Source organism: Meriones unguiculatus, chromosome 10 (assembly GCF_030254825.1).
Source record: "Meriones unguiculatus strain TT.TT164.6M chromosome 10, Bangor_MerUng_6.1, whole genome shotgun sequence".
Taxonomy (NCBI): Eukaryota; Metazoa; Chordata; class Mammalia; order Rodentia; family Muridae; genus Meriones; species Meriones unguiculatus.
This window is the reverse complement of record NC_083358.1, coordinates 49,712,381-49,735,910: the sequence shown is the minus strand read 5'-3', so window position 1 is coordinate 49,735,910 and position 23,530 is coordinate 49,712,381. Positions and strand designations below refer to the sequence as shown.

General features: G+C 38.7%; 1 long non-coding RNA gene across 6 annotated transcripts in view; it reads right to left on the bottom strand.

Annotated features, from left to right (window-relative positions):
• LOC132656862 (uncharacterized) overlaps positions 1 to 23,530 on the bottom strand; it is a 185,240-nt gene that overhangs the window by 148,945 nt on the left and 12,765 nt on the right. The gene's annotated exons all lie outside the window — the stretch shown is intronic.

Below are 23,530 nucleotides of genomic sequence, written 5' to 3'. Positions count from 1 at the left end.
GCCCACTCCAAGCACCCATTTCTAAGTGTCAGCTCTCAATATGTAGAAACATTTGATACTCCAAATCCCCAGTGGGCACACCTAGTAAGATCCTAGAAGGATTCCCTGCCAGGCCACACAGAGCTTCCATACTCTCCTAAGAACCAGAGAGGGCAACAAAAAAACCAAGGAACAAAACATTGACCCAACAAGACAAAACTAGAAACCAGCATCTTCAAGTATAGACATCTCAATCCAAATGCCTAGATAGTAAAAACATAATAACAGTCAGCACAATATTTGCCCACTGGAGCCCATCAACCCAATTACAATAAAGCCCCAGAAATGAAACATAGTTGTAACAAAAGACAAGGACCTTAACATACCATGTACAAATATGATAGAGGCCTTTAAAGATCAGATGAATAAACCCATTAAAGAAATCTTTGATAACATGAACAACCAGTAGAAGGAAAAGAATAAAATAGCTTAAGACCCAAAAGTGGAAGTAGAATCAATAAAGATTGCCCAAACTGAAAGAAATACGGAAATGAAAAAATAAGAACGTGAAAAAGACTTTCAGAGACAAACCTCATCAACATAATAAAAGAAATGGAAGAAAGAATCTCAGATAGTAAACATAAAACAAAAGTAATGGATACTTCAGTCAAACAAAATGTAAAGAGTAATAATAAAGAGACCAGAAACAAAGCTTCCAGGAGATCTGGGACTCTATGAAGAGACCAAATATACAAATAATAGGAATAGAGAAAGAAAAAGAAACACAGGTCAAAGGCACAGAAAATATTTTCAACAAATCTTAGAACCAAAATTTCTTGCCTAAAGAGGAAGCTACCTATTGAGGGACAAGAGTCATAATAACACCAAATAGACTGGGCCAGAAAAGTCCTTTTGGCACATAATAATCAAAATACTAAATGCACAGAACAAAGAGTGAAAATATGGAAGGGAAACAAAAACCAAGTAACATATGAAGGCAGATCATTTATAATAACAATTGACTTTGCAATGAAGACTTGAAAGGCCAGGGGGGCTGAACAGATGTTTTACAAACTCTAAGAAACCACAGCTGTCAGCTCATATTAGTATACCCAACAAAACTGTCAATCACGCTAGAAACAGAAAGATATTCCATAATAAAATCAAATTAAAATACTATCTACCTACAAATCTAGTCCTACAGAGGCACTAGAATGAAAACTCCAACCTGAAAAAGTTTACCAACCATACCAAAAGCAAAAACAAAAACAAGCAAGCAAACCCTACAAGGTATAAATAATCCCAGGCAAACAAATCAGAAGAGGTATGTATGGGTAGGGGAACACATAAAAATAAATAAATAAATAAATAAATAAATAAATAAATAAATAAATAAAAAGTATTGACAAAAACTGCCCATTGATAACCCTTAATATCAATGGTCTAATGACTCCAATAAAAAAGACAAAATTAACAGAATGTATGTGAAAACAGGATCCATACTCCTGCTGCATCCAGGAAACACACCTTAGTATCAAGGATAGACATCACCTCAGGGTAAAAGGAAGAAAAAATATATTACCAGCAAATTGACTTAAGAAGTAAGCTACTGTAGCCATTTTAGTATATGATAAAAATAGACTTCAAATCAGAACTATTCCAAAGAGATAAGGATAGTCACTATAAACTGATCACAGGAAAAATCCAGTAAGAGAACACTGCAATTCTTAACAGCTATGCAGCAATCGTAAAGGAACACAAGACCATAAAGTACACATTTAAATACAGCTTAAATCACATATTGATCCTTACACACTGATAGTGAGATATTTCAATACCACATTCTCACAAATGGACAGATCATGAAGGCAAAAATTAAACAGAAAAATGTTGGAGTTAACTGATATCATAAAATAAATGGACCTGAAAGATATTTACTAAATATTATATCCAAACAAAAAAGAACATTTCTTCTTTTCATCAGCTCATGAAACATTCTCCAAAAGTGACCGCATACTCAGACACAAAGCAAGTCTCACCTGATACAAAAAAAATTTAAATAAAACCCTGTATCCTATGAATATATCAACAACAATAGAGACAATGAAAAGATTACAATCTCATGGAAGCCCCTCCCTCCCAGTCCCACCCTCCCTCCCCCTTCTTTACACATGCCCTTCCCCAAGTCTACTGATAGGGGAGGTCCTCCTCTCCTTCCTTCCGATCTTAGTCTATCAGGAGTGGCTGCATTGTCATCTTCTGTGGCCTGGTAAGGCTGCTCCCCCTTCAGGGGGAGGTGATCAAAGAGCAGGCCAATCAGATTATGTCAGAGGCAGTCCCTCTTCCCATTACTATGTAATCCACTTGGACACTGAACTCCCTACTGGGCTACATCTGTGCAGGGGTTCTAGGTTATCTCCATGCCTGGTACTTGGTTGGAGTATGAGACTCTGGGAAGACTCCTGTGTTCAAATTTTCTGGTTCTGTTGCTCTCCTTGTGGGGTTCCTGTCCTCTCCAGATCTTACATTACTATTCAAAGCAGACACTGAGACTTATGGCCAACTGTTGGGCAGAGTGCATGGAATCTTATGTAAGAAGTGGGAAATAGTAAGGTCTAAAAATAGTTCTTAGAGGCACATTTATAGCATTACGTGCCTATGTTTAAAAATAATGAAGAGATTTCATACTAGTAACTCAACAGCAGACTTAAAAGCTATAAAACAGAAAGAAGAAGTCATACTTAAAAATAAGAAAAAGGCAATAAATAATCAAACTTAGGACTAAAATCAATAAAATAGAAACAAACAAGAATACAATGAAACAAAGGGTTCTTTGAGAAAATCAGTAATATTGACAAATTCTTAGCCAAATTAACTAAAAGTCAGACAGAGAAGATGCAAGTTAACAAAATTATAGATAAAAAGGGAGACATAACAACACGCACCAAGGAAATCTAAAGAATCATCAGGGCCTACTTTAAAATCCTATGCTCCACCAAATTGGAGAATCTAAAAAAAAAAAAAAGGAATGATTTTTGATACATGCCATCCACCATAGTTAAATCAAGATCAGATAAGCAATTTAAAAAGACCAGTAACCACTAAAGAAATAGAAGCTGTGCTTAAATGCTTCCCAACCAAAAAAATGCCAGGGCCTAATGGTTTTAGCACAGAATTCCACCAGACTTTCAAAGAAGAGTTAATGTCAATATTCATTAAATTATTTGAAGATTTCTCTTTCTGTCTCAAAATAGAAACAGAAGGAAAATTGGCCAATTCATTTAAAGAGGCCAGTTACCCTAATATCAAAACCACATAAAGACACAACAAAGAAATAAAATTACAGATGAATTTCCCTTATAAACATATATGCAAAAATGTTCAATAAAATAATTACAAGCCAAATCAAGAACACACAAGAAATCATCCATGATAATCAAGTAGCCTTCATCTCAGAGAAGCAGGGATGGGTTAACGTATGTTTCAGGCATTGGTTATTTTGTAATTCAAATGCTGATTTCTGTACCTACCATATCTGGCTGTAATCTTTTGTCTGAGAATCTCTGTCTTAATATTGTATAAACACTACTCCTTAATTGTTCTCTGGTTTGCCAATAAAATAGCTTACAGCCAATTGGTAAACAGGGGAGAGAATAGGGCTACCCGCTAGGGGAGGAGGAGTTAAAGAAGGAGGTAGGAATTCAGCAACAAGCAGAGATCCAAGGGGGTCCAGGAAAGAGCTCTACAAGAAAAGCTACGAAGGACAAGTATCTCTGGGATGCACACTGGGAGGAAGCCAAATTAGCTTAGAGAGTTAAGCTCAGTTCTTGTGCTCTGAAGCTTGTTAAAATAATTAATAGAGTCTCAATTATTTGTGTGACAGCTTGTTAAGAGAGAAACTAAGAAACAAACACTGTTTTATAAAAATAACTAACATCCACTTATGTGTGAGTATATACCTTGTGTGTCTTTCTGCTTCTGGGATACCTCACTCAGGATGATATAGGATAAACATACTAAAATATGGACACCTAAGGAAGCTAATCAAGAATGAGGACTCTGGGTAAGATGCTCAATCCCCATTCAGAAAGGCAAAGAGGATGGCCATCAGAGGAGGGAGAAAACAGGGAACAGGACAGGAGCCTACCACAGAGGGCCTCTGAAGGGTTCTACACTGCAGGGTATCAAGGCAGATGTTGACACTCATAGTCAAACTTTGGGCAGAGTGCAGGGAATCTTATGAAAGAAGTGGGAGATAGTAAGACCTGGAGAGGACAGGAGCTCCACAAGAACAGCAACAGATCCTAAACGTCTGGGCACAGGGGTCTTTTCTGAAACTGATACTCCAGCCAAGGACCACTCATGGAGATGGCCTGGAAGCCCTGCACAGAGGTATCCTATGGCAGTTCAGTGTCCAGGTGGCCTCCATAGTAATGGGGACAGGGACTGTCTCTGACAGGAACTGATTGGCCTGCTCTTTGATCACCTTCCCTTGAGGGGGGAATAGCCTTACTGTGCTACAGAAGATGACAATGCAGCCACTCCTGATGAGACCTGATAGACTAGGGTCAGAGAGAAGGGGAGGAGGACCTCCCTTTTCAGTGGACTGGGAGAAGGACACAGGTAGGGAAGAGGGAGGGTGGGATTGAGAGCAGAGGAGAGAGGGAGGTACAGGGAGGATGCAAAATGAATAAACTGTAATTAATAAAAATAAAAGTAATTAAATTTAAAAAATAACTAAATAAAGAGGAAAAATAACTTTAACAATATGTAAATCAATCAATGTAATGTTTATATGGTGAGATAAACAAACTGAAAGACAAAAACTACATGATCATTTAATAAGGTGCAGAAAAGATCCCTGACAAAATCCAATACTCCTTCAGAATGAAAACCTAGGAGAAATTAGGGTACAAGAGACATATCCAAACATAACAAATGTAGTTTACAAGCACATAACCAACATCAACTTAAATGGAGAGAAACCCAAAGCAATTCCATTAAAATTATGAGCAAAACAAGGCTGTCTACTCCCAGAATACTTACTTAATATAATACTTGAAGGTTTAGCTAGAGCAATAAGACAACTGAAGAAGGTCAAGGCAATAAAAATTGGAAGGGAAGAAGTCAATGTATTTTTATTTGCAAATTATATATATATGTATATATATTCATCGACATATATATACATATGTATATATATATATATGAATTAACCTAAATTACTCCAGCTGATAAACACTTTCATTTTCATCAAAGTAGCAGGATAAAATATTAATGCATAAAAATTCCTACATATGAACGACCAATAAACTGAAAAAGAAATCATGGGAAAAAACTTTCACAATAGCCTCAAAAAATAAAATATCTAGAGCTGACTGTAATCAAGCAAGTGTAAGACTAGTATGACAAAAGCCTTAAGACAATGAAGAAAGAAACTGAACATGATATCAGAAGATGAAAACATGGTCCATGATATCAGAAGATGAAAACATCCCCCATGGTCATGGATTTCTCAATATTGTAATATGGTCATCATACCAAAATCAATCTACAGATTCAAGCAATCCCCATAAAAAGTCTAGAACAGAGGCCTTCTGTGGTAGGCTCCTGTCTTGTTCCTTGTTTTTGCCTTCTTCCGATGTCTATCCCATTTGCCTTTCTGGGTGAGGATTGAGCATCTTTCCCAGGGTCCTCCTTCTTGCTTAGCTTCTTTAGATGTACAGATTTTAGTATGATCATCCTATCTTATAGGTCTAATTGTCACTTATAAGTGAGTATATATAATGTGTGTCTTGCTCCTTCTGGGATACCTTACTCAGGATAATCTTTTCTAGTTCCTACCATTTGCCTGAAAATTTCATGATTTCCTTGTTTTAATTGCTGAGTAGTATTCCATTGTGTAAATGTACCACAATTTCTATATCCATTCCTCAATTGAGGGACATCTGGGTTGTTTCCAGATTCTGGCTATTAGGAATAAAACTGTTACGAATATGGTTGAGCAAATTGGCAAATGACCTTGTTGTGTACTTGAACATCTTTTGGATATATGTCTAGGAGTGGTATAGCTGGATCTTGAGATAGCAATATTCCTAATTGTCTGAGAAAGCGCCAGGTTGATTTCCAAAATGGTTGTACAAGTTTACATTCTCATGAGCAATGGAGGAGGGATCCCCTTTCACATCCTCTCCAGAATGTATTGTCACTTGAATTCTTGATCTTAGCCATTCTGATGTGTGTAAGGTGTTGCTTTCATTTGCTTTTCCCGTATTATTCAGGATGTTGAGCATTTCTTTAAGTGCCATTCAGTATTCCTCTATAGTGAATTCTCTGTTTAGCTCTGTATCCCATTTTTTAATTGGATTACTTGATTTGTTGCTACTGAAAGATTCTACCCAGCAGGGTATTAAAGCAGATGCTGAGACTCATAGCCAAACTTTGGGCAGAGTACAGGGAATTTTATGAAAGAAGGGGGAGATAGAAAGACCTGGAGGGGACTGGTCTCCCTAGTAAGGGGAACAGGGGCTGTCTCTGACATGAATTCAGTGGCTGGCTCTTTGATCACTTCCCCCTGATGGGGGACAGCCTTACTAGGCCAGAGAGGAAGACTATGAAATACAGTCCTGGTGAAACCTGATAGGATAGAGTCAGATGGAAGGGGAGGAGATCTTCTCCTATCATTGGACTGGGGAAGGGGCATAGGAGGAGATAAGTGAAGGAGAGAGGACACAAGTGGGAGGGGATTGGGTGGGGTTACAGCTGGGATACAAAGGGAATAAATTGTAATAAAAATATTTAAATAAAAATACATATAAAAAGTCTAGTTCAATCTTTCATATATTTTGAAAGAACAATTTTGATCTTCCTATGGAAACACACACACACACGCACACACACAAAAACTAGAATCACTAAAACAATTCTGAATAGCAAAAGTGCTGTATGTTTCACCATTTGTGCTGGATAGTTTCATGATAGACACAGCTAGATTTATCTGAAAAGAGGGAACCTCAGTTGAGAAAATACCCTTGTAAGATTCATCTATAGCGCATTTTCTTATTTAGTGATTTATGGGGAGAGGTCCAACCCATTGTGGGCGGTATCATCCTTGGGCTAGTGGTCCTGGGTTCTATAAGAAAACAAGTTGAAAAAAAGCCATGAGAAGCAAGCCAATAATTAGTACCCCTTCACAGCTTCTGCATCAGCTCCTGTTTCGATGTTCTTGCCGTGTCTGTGTCTGAGTTCCAGTCTTGACTTCCTTTGAAAATAAACTGTGATGCGCAAGCCTAAGCTGAATAAATACTCTCCTCTCAAAGTTTTTTTTTTGTCATAGAGTTTCATCAGAGCAATGCAATTCAAAACTGCTCTGAGATTTCATCTAATGTTTGTCAGAATGGCCAGGATAGATAAAACAAGTGGTAGCTCATGCTGGTAGAAATACAGATTAGGGGAACATTCCTCCATTGCTGGAGAAAGTGCAAACTTGTACAACCTCTGTGAAAACATATGTGGCATTTTCTACAGAAATTGGGAATCAATCTGCCTGAAGATACAGCTATACCGCTGTTGGGCATATGCCCAAAGGATGCTTCATCCTACCTCAGAGACACTTGCTCATTCACGTTCATTGCTGCAATATTCATAACAGCCAGAAACTGAAAACAAACAAACAAAACTAGGTGTCCCTAAACATATGAATAGATAAAGAAAATGTGGTAAGTTAACAGAGTGGAGTATTACTCCATTGATGAAATCACCCAATCTTCAGGTAAATGGATGGAACTATAAAAAACCATGCTCATGCCCAGTAAAGTAACCCAGTCCCAGAGAGACAAGTAGGGTATGTATTCATTTACATGCAGATGTTAGCTGTTAAGTTGTTGATAATTGTATTGTTAGCTTTATGTCAACTTGGCACAAGCTAGAGTTATCTGTAAAAAAGGAAGTAAGAGTCACCAAGATAGGACTGGTTTTGAAGGCATGAAGAGGTCATGGAAAGAGGTGAGGCTTGACACTGCGGCATGGTTGCTGTCCCTGAAGAGAATCCAGGAGAAGCTACTGCTGAAAGACTGTTCGCTTGCAGCAGAGACCCCAGCATTTTTAAGATGACAATGTAGTGGGATGACCACTAAGGACATCTGCAGGTATGGCGTGGAGATGGGCTGAGCCTAGAAAACAGCCTGTGTGTGCTGCAGAGGGAAGAGCCTGAAAAGTGACCCAAACCTTTCAAGAAGCCTAGAAGATCCTAAGCGTATCCCAGATACTGAATACTGAGTTTGATTTGCTTTGATTTGCTTTTGACTGTGCCCTGGTTCTTCCCTCTTGAAGTAAAAATTTATTAATTGATTGATTTATTATATATAGATGTGTATATATATAATTTAATTAATATATATAATATATATTAATGTATATAATGTATAATGATTTTACAGGAGCCCAGAGTTAAGAGTCTTTGAATTAATAGAAAATCTTTTGATATTAAAAAAGACTATTTTAAAGAGACTGAATTTTTTTTATTTTATCTACCTATTTAATTTTGGTTTATTGAGACACGTTTTCTCTGTATAGACTTGGCTGCCCTGGACTAACTTCGTAGAGTAGGCTGGCCTTGAACTCACAGAGATCTGCCTGCTTCCGCCTCCCTGAGTGCTTGGATTACAGGCGTGCACAGTCATGTCCAGAAGGAGACTGAATTTTTAAGTGTTTAGATTTTTAAAGACTGTGGGACCTATACATTTTGGAATGTTGATATTGTAATGTTTATATTAATGTATTATCTTGGGGCAGAACAAAAAAAGAAAAGTTTTAGCTTAATAGTGATGTGTTCTTGTGGCAAGTTGACAAGGGGTCGATTGTCTGGTTGGTTTTATGTCAACTTGATACAAGCTAGAGTTATTGGAAAGAAAGTAACCTTAATGAAGAATGACTCTGGGGCATTTTCTTTCATTTTTTTTTTTTTTATACTTGGCTTTTTATTTGAAAACCTGTGGTGAATCATTGAGCTAATGCCAAGGAAACTCTTCTAGGTTGGTAAACTACAATTTATGAACTGGAGTATGTTTCCCTACAGCATTGTCAAAGGTCTTTAGTACTAGTTATTTCCTTCCATTTTCCCTCCACCCTGTATTCTGCCCATCAATTCCTAACCACAGTTAATACTTCTTGCTCCATTATTTCCATTCTTTCCTTCATAGCATCTGTGTTCCTTATTTCTTGAAGCCCCTTTCTTTATGGCTCCTTACTAATTTCCTGACTTCAATGGGCACTCCAATTTGAACTTAAATCTAAACTTTCAAAGGTAGTGTCTACATTAGAGACAGAATCTGTGTCATTTGTCTTTGGCTCTGCATTTATTTTCTTAATTAGTGACTGAGGGAGAAGAGTCCAGCCCATTGCGGCTGGTGCAATTCCTGGGCTGTTGTCCTGGGTTCTATAATAAAGCAGGCTGAGCAGTCAGTGGGGAATGATGCTGTAAGCAGGTCCCTTCCAAAACCTCTGTATCAGCTTCTGCCTCCAGCTTTCTGCCCTGTTTGAGTCCCTGTCCTGACTTCTTTTGATGATGGACAGTGACATTCATCACTGTTTGTTTTTATAAAGTATTTACAAAATGTTTGTTACTATGATTTGCTTAACATAAATCCTTTCCTCTCCAAGTTCTTTTAGTCATGGTGTTTATCACAGTTATAGAGAACCTAAGTAAGACAACCATTGAACAGTGTTCTGCATTTTCTCCACAGACCCCTTACTGGTGGTCAGCTGTTGTTTCATCCTTCTTCTTTCATTGTCTACCTTGTAACAATCTTTAGAAACTGCAAGAAAGGTCATATGACTCCTCAGTAAAAATAAGTTGTCACAAGAGTTAAATGGGTGGTTTTTTTGGTGGGTCACAGCTGATTCTGCAAAGCAAAGGATGGTAAAAGAAGGCATCCCATGTACCTCTCAGAGTCATAGGGGCTTCCTCTGACCCTTCCAGTGTTCTTACGAACTCAGTTTGGATATTAGAACTCAAACTACCAGCTAAGGGGCTCCAGGAAAGCACAGCTAGGGCCTCTTTCCTCCTCTCTTCCCCTGGTTAGTCGGGAAACACTCTGTTTCCTAGCAACATAAGGAAAAGCCAAGAGAATCATCATGTTCACCCATTGTCACTTTAATTCTAGCTATGAGTAGTGTGGACAGGAGGACTGTGAGGTCAAGCCTAGCCTCAGCAAGGACAATCTGTGCTGCATAAGGCCTTATCTCAAAAAGAACATAAAAAAAGTCAGAAGTGCCACAGGAAACACAAAAGTAAAACCTTTTTACCATTAGCAGCACAGAGCAAAGACAAAGAAAAGAAATTGTTGAAAGTCTGGCTTAAGTCCCCTGGCCCATTAATGGCAGCCATAACAACAACTTAAAATATGATGTTTCCTTCTCATTTAGGTAAGTAATAATGAGTAACATGTTATCTTAAAACTTAAAACTTCAATAGTACAAAATAGTGGGTTCTTTCCCCTCTCACTATGAGTTATCCATACTTAGCTCAGTTTAAACATAACTCATCTGTTTTCTTTATTTTCCTACATTTCTTTTCCCTCAGCCTAATTGTTAAAGTTATTTTTTATAAAATTGTGTTTGTTTTCTCAGCTACTCTCTTAACTTAGCTGTCACCCATATTCTTGAGACTCTATTATATTATTTACTCATCAAGCTTTACAACACAATCATGAGCAGTTCTTAACCCTTTGGTCTGGTCTGGCTTCCTCCCAGCATAAATCCCAGAGATACTTGCACTTTGTGGCTTTCTTGTTCAGCTGTGCTCTCTTCCTCAGGTCTCGGGGACCTTCCCCAAGGCTGAATCACCTGGTCCTCCTCTAACTTCTCCTACCCTGTCTGGCAGGAAGTCCAGCCCTATTCTCTCCTCTGTTCAGTGATTGGCTGTGAGCTGCCTTATTGGCATACCAGGGGACAATCGGGGAGCAGTGTTTACACCACACTGAGACAGGAGAGTCTCAGAACAGGGATTACAAGCAGATGTGGGGGAAAACAGAAATCAGCATCTGAGTCACACAATAACCTTATGTTTACACTTAATACCTGGAACGTCAAGAGCAGTATGCTCCAGAGAAGTCAAACAGTTTAGGGTCACCCCAAAGCTAAGGCTGCAGGCTACCTGCTTCTCTGTGCAACCTCAACAGTCATGGCCGACTGCTTGCTCAGGGTGCTATGGATTGAGCCCTACATAGACTGGGATTGGTTCTCTGATTTCAACATTACAAAGTAGAAAGCCAGGACCTGAACAGAATAATTAACTGGAAAACTCTGGGTGGTGTTGGTGGTGTAGTTTTGTGCTGACATAATTATATGCAAAATATAATCGATTGTATTTGGTTGTTCAGCAGAGGCTGTTTCCTGGTTTACTATTGATTGCTGGTCACTCCTAAATCCTACAGTCTCCCTTCAAGTCTATTTTCAAACTTCAGAAGAAGAAAACACCAGCCAAAGAAATCTCTCTTGATAAAGACGGAACTCATACAATCACGACAGCCCACTGAAATGATCTGAAATTAAGCGGAGCGGGGGCTGTAGTCCCGCCTGCTAGGTCCCTCCAGAGGAGCGTCCATATTGATGATTTATGAACAAGCAGAGCCCAAGAGTCTTGATGGGCCTAATTAGAACTCTGTCTTCTCTGCTTTACACTCTTCTGTAAGACCTCGATCAGCCCAAACGATGCTGAGGCTGAGGAGGAAAAGACAACAATAGTTTTAGCGAATTTGTGCTTTAATTGAGTGGAACAGAGGTAAAATTGTAAGTTAAGGAAATGGGTTGTCAATAGGTAAGAACAAAACTCCCAAGACTACACAGTAATGACTCCATTCAAAGGCTCCATTGCTGTGGCCTTGGCATAGGCAGCCACTCATGTCTCAATACAAGCATTTCCTTCCTCAATCTCTTCTTCCAAGTGTCAGTGGTGAACAGAATACCTGCCTTCTGATGACCATGCCACAAGGCAAACAGATTTTTACAAAATCTCAAACTGCAGTTTCCTGACCGTACTTCCTTATTTGATGTCTGGGCATTGTATGCTCCAGATTCCCCATCTGTATTCCACCCACACCAAACATTTCAGCTTCTACTTATGTGCTTACTTGCCAGTGTATTAGTGTGTTGTCTGCCAGAGATAGACATGAAATTTATATCTACAGTGGCCACACCAGTCTTTGACCCTTTTATGCTCACTTTTATGCTTACACAGAACCAAATGCTTAGTGGGGACACATAATTGCAAACAGAAAAGTCAGCCATATTTTTCCTATCAAAGTTTAAATATCTTTCAATACCTTGAGCAACAATTATGTCTAAAAATAGGATAAAGTCACAAATAGTTAAACATGGATTCCACACATATAAGCACATGTATTTAAATGAAAGATATCCTTTGTGACCCCAGATATTATCCTCTGGAAACTGAGTTTCAGTGACTAGCCTAGCTACATGCCATCCTGTTAGTTTACACCAGATATGTCATTCTGCTCTCCTGACCAGCGAGCTTCAGACTGCTAATGCACAATGAATGGAAAGAAAGTTCAAATTTAAAAAGAATAAAAAAATAACTCAAGGGTTGGTTTTTGTTTTGTTTAAATATGCACTGTATTCTTCACCCCTTAAAGTTATACATTTCACTTGTTAACCAGAGATCCAAACTCGGATCATTAAGTCCTTGTAACCCTTAACTTACAAGGCAACACCTGACTCCACACTGCCAGGCCTACTGAAACTGTTCAATGGGACACAGTGTGCATTTTAATGGTGTTAAAATTTCTCAGTAAAGTGCACAAAGACCTGAGTTTGAGCCCAAGAACTTTTGTAAAAGCTGTGCGCTGTGGTGTTGGTGTGCACCTGAACTCTCAATGATGTGTAGATGGAGCCTGGGGTGCCCATCAGCTCATCCTGAGCCACAGACCCCATGTCCTGGTGAGAAACCCTGTCTCAGAAATTAGGGGAGATGGATTCTGAGCAACGGCAGCTTTGATTCACCTCTGGCCTCCACACATGCTCCCACACACACGTGAGCACACATACAAACGAATACATAGAATTTTTAAATATTTCATAGTTCTTTATAGATGTTAACAAGCACACCCTGCCACTCTGAGTAAAGTGCAAAAAAATGAGTTTTGATGGCTATGAAGGCATAGCAATTAAAAATTTCAAGGCTCAGACAGACGTTTTCTAAGGATTATCTGACTCAGATTTAGAACTACGAGAGGAAGGACTTATTTTAGGGTTCATTTTGAGTATGTGTTGCTTCCTTGATTGCAGTTCAAATACACTTCAGCTACACGGGTTTATGAAACAACTAACATCTTTATGTCGAGGGCAGACTTCACCCATAATTATTTTTATGTGTCTACCAGATGAATTTTGTCTTAGAAAGTGTCTACAGTAACTATAGGATATGCCCTTGGCTGTACATCTATGAATTAATGTTGCATGCTTTGACTAGGAAGGCTCAGGCTTCTATTTCTCTGCTACCTTTTTCAGGTAAGTCAGTTGGGATGACAATGGTAAAAACGTGAAGAGTCTTTGCCGTGGTGATTAAATCTTGCCAATTTTCAGAAAAATTAAACCTCTCAAATGAAACCACCTGGAAGCAACAACCTCTTCCTTCTTCCCAGGCTATATAGATGTACTGTGTGTGACTTATCAGCTACATGTGTGTACTGTCTGTGATGTGTGAACCATTAAGACTTCTATTTCTACTTAGCCCCCTGAAATGGAGGGAAGTCTTGTGTGTCGCTCACAGACTCTGCCTCAGTTATCTAACGTTTAGACACTGTAGCTTCATTTCTATCATGTGGCTTTCCCATGTTGTCCTTGTGGTATTTCCTCCTTTTTGCCATCCCAGAAAAGACCAGATTTCATAGTTTTCTCTATGTCTATAAAATTTCATCTTCTTAAATTTCCCCTTAATATTGTTAAGCCCCTTCAGAACTGATGATTTTCCTATTGTCAAATTACTCCCTTTAAAGTTTGCAATAAATAATATTTCTCATGGCATGACTACTTCCATTTTCCATTCCCCAATTTCAATGGAGTCAATACTTGACACAGAAGAAGGCCTTCACACACGTACTCTCTGTCTCTCTCTGTGTCTGTCTCTGTCTCTCTGCCTCTTTGTCTCTTTCTCTGTGTGTGTGTCTCTCTCTCTGTGTCTTTATGTCTCCATTCTTTTTACTGAGAAGCCTTTACATATTTGGGAGATTTCTGTTATCTCCAATCCTGTTCATTCTAGATACTGGATGAAAACATACCTGTTTCCTTCATGAAGTAACATGAACCTATACATTCGCCTGCTTCCTTTTCTCAGTCAATAATTCCAGAAACAATTAGATGCATCAGAAGCGCTCTTACAGAAATGAGTTCTATCCTCTTCCAATGTGATGTCCACTGCTTCGGAGGGGTTTTAGTGAAGCGCCCTCCTCCTGTCATTTGATGCACATTCACAGCAATACAAAATGATTAGCAGCTCCTTAAGGAGTAATCAGGCTCTCTCAGAGCTGGGCAATGAATGTTAAACCAATGAAAGTAATTCTGTAATCTGAATAGTCAAAAACAAAACAGAAAACAAAAAAAAAAAACACCCTACTTAGTGGTATGACTATGCATGTGAGCTCCACATGCCAGGCTCACCTGTGTGCTGGAAGATGGCAGCTCAAAGGTCAGGAACCACTGTCAGGTCACTTTCAAGGGTCAGCATCACATTGGCACCAACCAGATGTGACATAAAGCTTTCCAGGTTGGAGGTAAAAGGGCTTGAACGAGACACAGAGGCTCTTGCAGCGAATACAGTCTCTATTTCTTAGAATTTGAAAACAAACAACCAGAGAACATGACCCTGGCTTTAGACTGACAGCTGAAACATACTCCATCTGCACTGTATGCGGTTTTCCAAACTTCATTTATTTTGATATTTGCATTTGCTGGTTTGGCGTGGAATAGTTCTTGCTAAATTAGGAACTGACAACATAATTACTTATGATTGATATGCTTTGTTTGTAGGAGTCAAGGCTGGAACAGGAAGCACTCACCTTTGTTCCAATTTGCATTTGTCATAATCTAAAGAACACATATATAGAATAGAGGTGACTTAATATCACTGGATTCAGTAATAGCCACTGGAAAAACCCTAAGCCAGGAGAAATTCTATTTAGTAAACACTAAATCTCCTCTTTCCACATTGTAGGATTGGGCCTATATGCTACATTGTTCATCTGAAACTACTGCGCAGATCTAAATATGAAAGATGCTGCTTTAATGAGATACCATTTAAAATACAATCATTGTGTGTCACTACTTAATACTCAGTGTAAGAACCGAGGGCAACTGTCCCATTCTCAATCTCAGCCAAATTGTACAAAATGGTCTGTGAAGATATAGTATTCTAGAGATCAGTAATTTTAAGTGTCTGTATACCTGCAATTGTTTGTTTTTCATAAATGCTGCCATTTTCAAGATTGTTCTGCTTTCCAATCAGAACAATGCTGAGGGATAAGAATGATATTACCCTTGGAATCAGGAGGCATTGGTTGGAATGTCTCTGTGTCACATATTGGCTAGGTAAACCATAGGAGTGAGACATAGGTATGAAGTTCAAATCTACCACTAAAATGTTCGTTATTGTTCAAGTGAGACAAATCTTGCAGATGCCACTGGAAGGGTTATATAAAATAGGAAGAGGCAGAAATCACCTTTAGTATCCACTGTGCATGGGACACTCTCAAACTGTCACGCCATTGCTATAGTGATTATTACTTTTTGATGCATTCCTAACCCCTGACCATAGAGTGCTTATGGTTCATGGCTTCTTTTAGAGGGATCATATCTAGTTTCAAAAAAAAGGAGAAAAAAAATGCCAAGTTTTTTTTTTTTAAGATTTGATCCATTTTAAATAATCTATATTTGTATATACACATGTGTTGGTGCCCACTGAAGCCAGAACTCCTGGGCCTTGGAGTTTCATGCAATTCAACCAACATGGGTTCTGGGAAACAAACTCAGGTTCTTTCCACGAGCAGTATGCACTCTTAACTGCTAAGCCAACCGAACTGAAATGTGTATGAGAAGGTAGGCTGACAAAAAAGAGGAAGGAGATGGAATGGGTAAACATCTTTGTAGTCTAAACTTAGGAGGGCGTACCTGGGAAACAGCTTAAAATTCTTAGTTGCAGATAACACATTCTCAAGGTCATCTGCCTTAAGATGGGGAACTTAGTGCCATAATTACTGTTCTAGTCCCATGATGAACAGAATAACCAAGGCAACATATAAAAGAAAATGTTTATTTTAGAGCTCACCATTCCCGAGAACATAGTCTGTGACTATCATGGCCGGAAGCATGGCATGGTGCTAGAATAGAAACTGAGACTTCACATCTTTTTCTTTTTTAATTTATTTATTTATTCACTTTACAGCCTGGTCACAGCCCCATCCTTCCTCACCTCCCAGTTCCACCCTCTCTTCCTCTCTCCATGTCGTTCCCCTATTCCTCAGAAAAGGGGAGTACCCCTTTCCATTCACCCCAGCTCATTAAGTCTTATCAGGGCTGAGTGTGCCCCTTCCTCTGTGTCCAGGCAAGGCAGTCTTCCAGGAGAAAGTGATTGAAAAGCTTGCAAGAGTGTCCATGTCAGAGAGAAGCCCATGATACCCTTATTAGGGAACCCACATGAGACCTGAGCTGCCCATTAGCTACATCTTTGTAGGGGACCTAGGTCCAGTCCATGCAAGGTCCTTCATTGGTACCTTTGGGCCCTGATTAGTTGGCACTGTTTGTCCTATCACCTCCAGGTCCTTATTTCCTTCCCCACTTTTTCACAAGATGCCCTATACCTCTTCCATGTTTGCCTGTGAGTCTCAGCATCTGTTTCAAGGTGCTGCTGGGTGGAGCCTCTCAGAGGACAATTCTGTTTGACTCCTGTCTGTAAGCATAGCAGAGTATAGTTAGTAGTGTTGGGGTGGGTTCTCTCCCATGGGGTGGGTCTTGGGTTGTGTCAGGCATTGGCCGTGTATTCCCTCAGTCTCTGCTGTATCTGCTTTATCTTTATTCTTGAACATCTTGTAGGCAGGGTAAATTTTGGATCTAAGTTGTGTGTGGGTTGGAGTTCCCCTTCCTCTACTAGGGGAATTGTCTAGTTACGGGGTTCCTCTTCAGTATCTATGGCCTCTGCTCCTAAGAGTCTCTGTTAGAGTTCCTCTCACTTCTCCCTGGGAGCTTACACTGATTTAGGTCTCAAGCTTGTCAAAGAGATACCCTTGCCCACAATCTCTCTTTTCTTTGCAGGACTTTTGTCCTCCAGCCCCAGCTCATCCCAGGTCATATCTGTTTCTTTTCCTGTCTTGTTCCCTGTCTTCAACCATTAGCTGCTTGAAGTTCTTAGTTGCAGATAACAAATTCTCAAACCGCCTCAGATTGAGGAGAACTCAGTGACTTAATTACTGTTCTATTTCTGTGATAAACAGCATGACCGTCATGTCTCTGTTTCCTCTCCTACTTTGTTTCCTCTCTTCAACCATAGTTTGGGCATATACCCAAATGATACTCTACCATTCAACAAGGCCACTTGCTCAGCTATGTTCATAGCAGCTTTATTCATAATAGCCAGAAACTGGAAACAGCCCAGATGTCCCTCAACCAAAGAAAAGATAAAGAAACTGTGGTACATTTACACAATGGAATACTACTCAGCTTTTAAAACAAAGAAATCATAAAATTTGCAAACAAATGGATGGAACCAGAAACGATCATGCTGAGTGATGTAACCCAGATCCAGAAAGACACACATGGTGTGTGCTCACTTATAAGCCTCACAGACCAAAAGGGAATAGACCTCACACAGTCCTGATGTGATTTGATGAGCTGGAGTGGGTTGGTTGGGGATGCTCCCCTTTCTGAGAAATAGGGAATGGGGAATGGGGAAAAAGGAAGAGATGGTGGGAGGTTGAAACCAGAAGGAGAAAAGTGAGGGGCCTATGATCAGGATGTAAAGTGGATAATTTTTTTTTAAGGAGAATATCATGGGCTTTTGCAACCTTGAAACTCACTCCTGTGACATATTGCCTCCAACAAGGCCACACCTTCTGTTTCTTCCCTAAAGAGTTCAACCAACTGAGAACCAAGCATTCTGTGGGGGCCATTCCCATTTAAACCACTGAAGATTCAAGAATAAAGAATTTACTAATGAATCACAAACTGTCTTCATTGTTTTGTTGTGTGCTGGGGGGACTCTTCTCTATAGCAAGGTGTTTCTCAGGAAGGTGTTCAAATGTAGACAGACACACACGTGAGCACTGAATATATACATACAGTTTACATTACCAGGATGCAAGTTCTCTCTCCAAGTCTAAATTGATACTTGGCAAGGGATGAGAACAGGCCCAACTGGGGTCATGTAAAATCAAACCAGTAATACGACAGTGCTTGAGGACACATTGACTCACTGTTCCATCATGCACAGCCAGCTGTTCCTAATTCCTCCACATTCAGGGGAAATGGTACACAAACCAGAAAGCAGACCCAGAATTTATTTTCCCCATTTTGTGGCTATGTGTAAGTTTTCAGATAACTTCTCGTATAAGTTTTGAGTTGAATTTTTAATTCGTTCATATTTGTTAATTTGCATATTAATGTTAAGTTATCCCAATATCTCTAAATATTGAACAGTTCAGCTTCCTGATTTTATTTTTCTCCCCTTCATGCCCTGTGGGCATTCCAACTTTAGCTTTTGCATGTAAACTTTAAAATCAGCTAGTCCATATTTGTAGATTAAGTCATGAAGATATGACATAATATCAAAATTTTCCATTTGTAAAGATGAACTTTCTTTTACTCCTGTTTTTTTAAACAGTTGAACCATCTCCGAGTTTTGCTCATTAGCTCTTATACGTGCTTTGTTAGGTTGACACGATGTATTTTACTTTGGAAGGTATTAATGCAAATGATAATGGATCTTTAACTTACACTCTACTTATTCATTGTGAGGGAATAGTAAAACAGTTGATTTTTCTATATTAGTGTCCTGTACTGAAAATTTTACAATGTTTTTGTTGACATTATGCAGATTTTCTATGTTGGCTCTCAGAGCATAATCAAATAAAAAGTTTCATTTCTTCTTTCATAGTCTGCAATGTAAGTAATTGCAAACGTCTTAAATTTTTCAGCATTTACTTAGGCCATCTTGTCTGGTCTGCATAAATCATCTGAGGCTAGCTGATTCATAAAACATCATTTACCCTTGTCTTTGGAGGATCTGTTTTGCATGTGTTTGTGGGCTGTTGTTTGGGTGTGTTCATGAGTATTGTATGTATGTGTTTTGGGGTGTTGTGTGGTGTGTTGGTGGGTGTTGTCTGTTTTGTTGGAGTGTTGTGTGGTGTGTTGGTGGGGTGTTCTTTGGTGTGTTGGTGGGGTGTTGTGTCATGTGATGGTGGGTGTTGTGTGGTGTGTCTTCAGTGAGAGGAGGATCAAGGCTGGGTGCTGCTGTCCCACTCAGCTCTCTGTGAACTCAGCCACTCCTGAGACTCACAGCCCTGCCCCCCTCAGAGTTGATGCAGTGTGCTCATTCTCTTACAGGCTCCATCCCTAAAGGCTGAGCTAGCTCCTTCTCTGTGGATGTGATGAAACACCATGTCCATGACGGCTTAGGAGAGTGAGTTACCTGAAGGTTCCAGAGCTTAGTAGTCATAATGGAAGGAGCAGTTTTGTAGCAGAAGGCACAAGGTGGTAAGAGGAGGAAGCTGAGTGCTCCCATCCTTTATACCAGGCAGGAAGCAGAATGAGTGAACTTCAAGATGAGGCATTTTACACACATAGCCCAGGCACTTGTGAACTCCTCCTGCAAGGCCTTAAAACTTAAGTCTTCCCCATCAGCACCTCCAACTTGAACCAGGTGTAGAGCCTATGCAGGCCTTTCCCATTCAAAGCACCACAGCCAGCAACCTGAAACACACCCAGGATATAAAGCTTTGGAACTATAGACCGTTAGACATCTACTGAAACACACCTAAATTATAGATATAATCATTATAGACACGAGAAAGTATAGTTGATTTTTAACAAGCACTTTATCAGTCTGAGGACGTTTACCTGTTCATGGTTTACTAAGAGTCATTTATGAGTGAACATTGAATTGCTCAAAGTTGCCGTCTGTATCCTTTTGCACCAAGCAGCTTTTCTTGCATTATGATTGATTTGAGTGTTGCAATTGTTATTTTAGTTGTTTTGCTTTTTAATCTTAATAAAAAATGCATGAGTTTAAGAGGAGGTTCATGCTACCTGCACATTCTGAAATTTTCTATTTACTCTCACCAGTACCTAATAACACTCCAGCACCAGCCTCCTTCCTACTCATTAATATCTCTTTCCTTCATCTGAAAAGCTCCTTTCGGTACTAATCATAATGAGTCTGTTGGGGATGCCTTTTGGTCACTGTGTTCATTGCACCTATTTCTAAAGGATAGTTTTGCTGGGTATCATATTTTCATGTTTCTTCTGGCAGTTCTGCTTCCAGATTTATTCTGTGCTCCCTTATGTGTATGCATATCTTTTCCAACCTTAAGATCATCTCTGCATAATTACCACTGAGAGTTTGATCTTAACATGTCTTGGGGTAGATAAAAAAAAAAAAAAAAAAAACATGACTTGGATGAGATAAAAATGACTGTAACTGTAATCCTCCCAGTACCTAGGTGTTCTAGAGGTTTAAACACTTAATCTGTGATTATCTCTTTGAGGAAGATTCCTTTAACTTTGATACCGTTGAGTCCCTCTTACATACCAAGAAGGCATAGGCTTGTTCTCTTGTGCTCTCTCTATGAGCACATAAAGACTTCCTTATTCTTCCCATTCATAGTCCTCCTTTTTTATTCTATCACTAGAGAACAGATAACCTGCCTTTGAGTTAATCCTTTCTGCTTCTCAATGTATTCTATTACTGGAGCCTTGCCTGGATCATATACTTTAATTTTGCTCAGTGCACCTTCCAACTCAAGGATATTTGTTTGCTTTTCTAAAATTCCTTCACTTCTCTTGAAAAAAAAAATCAAAATTGAATAACTCCTCTATTTTCTTGGTGTTCATTGTATTTTCTTTACAATGGAGTTTGAGCTTTCACAACTGAGAGTTTTCCAGCATTGCTGAAGAGATGATCACCTTTCACATCTGGAGTTTCTGGGTTTTGAATCCAGTGTGTCTCACCACCATAAAAGGTTTATGCCTTTGAGTCTATATCATAGGGCTTTGTGTGTGTCACTAATCTTAAAGGGCAGTGATTACTTCTGTTTAAATACCAGGGGTGTTATAAGTCTGATTGGCTCAAGGTGTATTTGTCAATGTCTCAGTTGGTTATATAAGCCTAGGTTTTGCCCCAAATGGACTGGCAGCATATTGTTCAGCAAGAACCAGGAATGGGTGACCTGACCCATATTTTGAGGTCAAAGGCTTGGAAGCTTGGTGGAAAGGGAGTCTGAGGGGCTGGCACAAGTTTCTGAGTCAGAAGATGAGACACCAGAAGATAGAGCAAATCTTTCCTCCCAATTGTTTCTGTTGCTTGGGGTCTTTCCATAGCTTGCTGATGCTCACCCATATTGGCCAGACTGTGCCTCTTTACTAATGCCCTAATTCAAATGTTAGCCTCTTCTTCAGGCAACCTGAAAAACACACTCAGAATCCTTTTTTTTTTTTTTTTTAATCAGCTCTCTGTGTATCCTTCAGGACAGGACAGTCAATGAATAGATCATCACAACAAATTACTGATCCAATCTTGGGTTGTTTGACCCTGAAACTCTGTGTTAATTTACTGTTGCTTTTATAAAGGATTCAGTTACTAAAATACATGTTCTGATGATACAGTCATCTCCAGCTCATGCTGCCCTGTCCTTTTACAAAAAAAAAAAAAAAAAAAAAATCATTATTATACTCCTAGGATAATCTTTATTTTCTTCTCTCAAAAAAGAATCATTTTAACTAGCTATTTTCTTCTAGATAAGAAGATGATTTCAAAATGACATATTCTCAAGCTTAAGTCAAACTATGAACTCTATTCCTGTTTTTAAACATGGCTTTGCTTACATGAAATCAATTTTGTTTCTTTTTTTTTCTAACTCTAATTTCACTGAACATCTCCAGGATAAATGGGCTGTTTCAAAAACAACTTTTTTGTTTATTCAAGCTACAAGCATTCCTAATTCATAAAAGATAGATATCCTTATTTCAGATTCTACTTCTGTTCATTAGTAAAATAATTAGTTTAATTTTGAGATGACGGTTAGGCAATGAGGTGTACATAGAAATGAATATATTACCTAGACGAGCAAAGCTTTCTAAAACATATTATTTCTTTCTGCTTACTTTATTACAGGCTGCATTATCAACTTATCACCAATTATTGGCTAATACCATCCCTAATTTTACATTATGAATATGATCATTTTTAATTCCGTTAGTGAAAAAAAAAGACTGCATATCATGTGTGAAATGTTAAGTATGTTCATTTATTTTCAGGTATGTGCAGAAAACTTTTAGTTCTTGCAAAATGTATTTGTCAACAGCTGGAAAAACTGTTCCAGAGATTATGAGTATGACTGATAGGAAAAATTACAGTTTTATTCAAAAATCTAAATTTTATTACTAAGTGTTACCTTTACAGCATCCTACTTAAATTCTTTTTAATACATTTTAATATTACCTTATTACCAAAAAGTAAATAAGAAATCTAGCATTATATATAGTCATGATATAAAGTAAGCTTTTATGTATCTACAAATTACATGCACACACATATATAAACATATAAACATTTTATGGTTGGGTAAAATTAATTTCATGGAAAAATCGATGCATTAACCTCCTAAATTAATGTTGCCCATGTGATATATATAGCATTAAAACATGCCATTTTAGGTTTCAATATGAAAAGTAGCGTACTTTTTGTCAATAGTATTTTGACTTAAAATGTCTAGAATAATTGCATAGAATAAGACAATATACTGATTTGAAAAAAAAAATTTCCAGGAATTTGTTTTCTTAAAAAATGTATGAAATATTTCCTTCTTGTCTAACAGTAGCATGTAGACTCTGGTATAAACACTCGAGTGAAAATGGGATCAGACTGAATCAAACTGAGGTCAGCAATCTTTGTGAGGCATCAGGTTAGCAAGCCCAGAGCAGAGTGCAAGTTCCACTGCTTGGTTCTAATGGGAGGTTCCATCATCAGTCTCACTCAGCATCTCTGCAAACTACCATTTCACAGCTCACAGCTTGCACTCATGTTCTCACTACAGCAAAACAGGGTGGGACCATCTTCAATGAGTAGCAGGACTGTTTACTGCTGAGCTCCATGTACAGGGACAGCACAAGCGTTGACACAGGTACATTCCAGTAGACAAATATTCTGCCTACTTTTATTTACAGGAATGTACCCCAATTTTGCAAACCGAAGCACATCACTGAGGGTGAAATAGTAGTGAGAATAGATATTGAAATGTAGAATAGAAATTTTGAAATTATTTTTCATCTG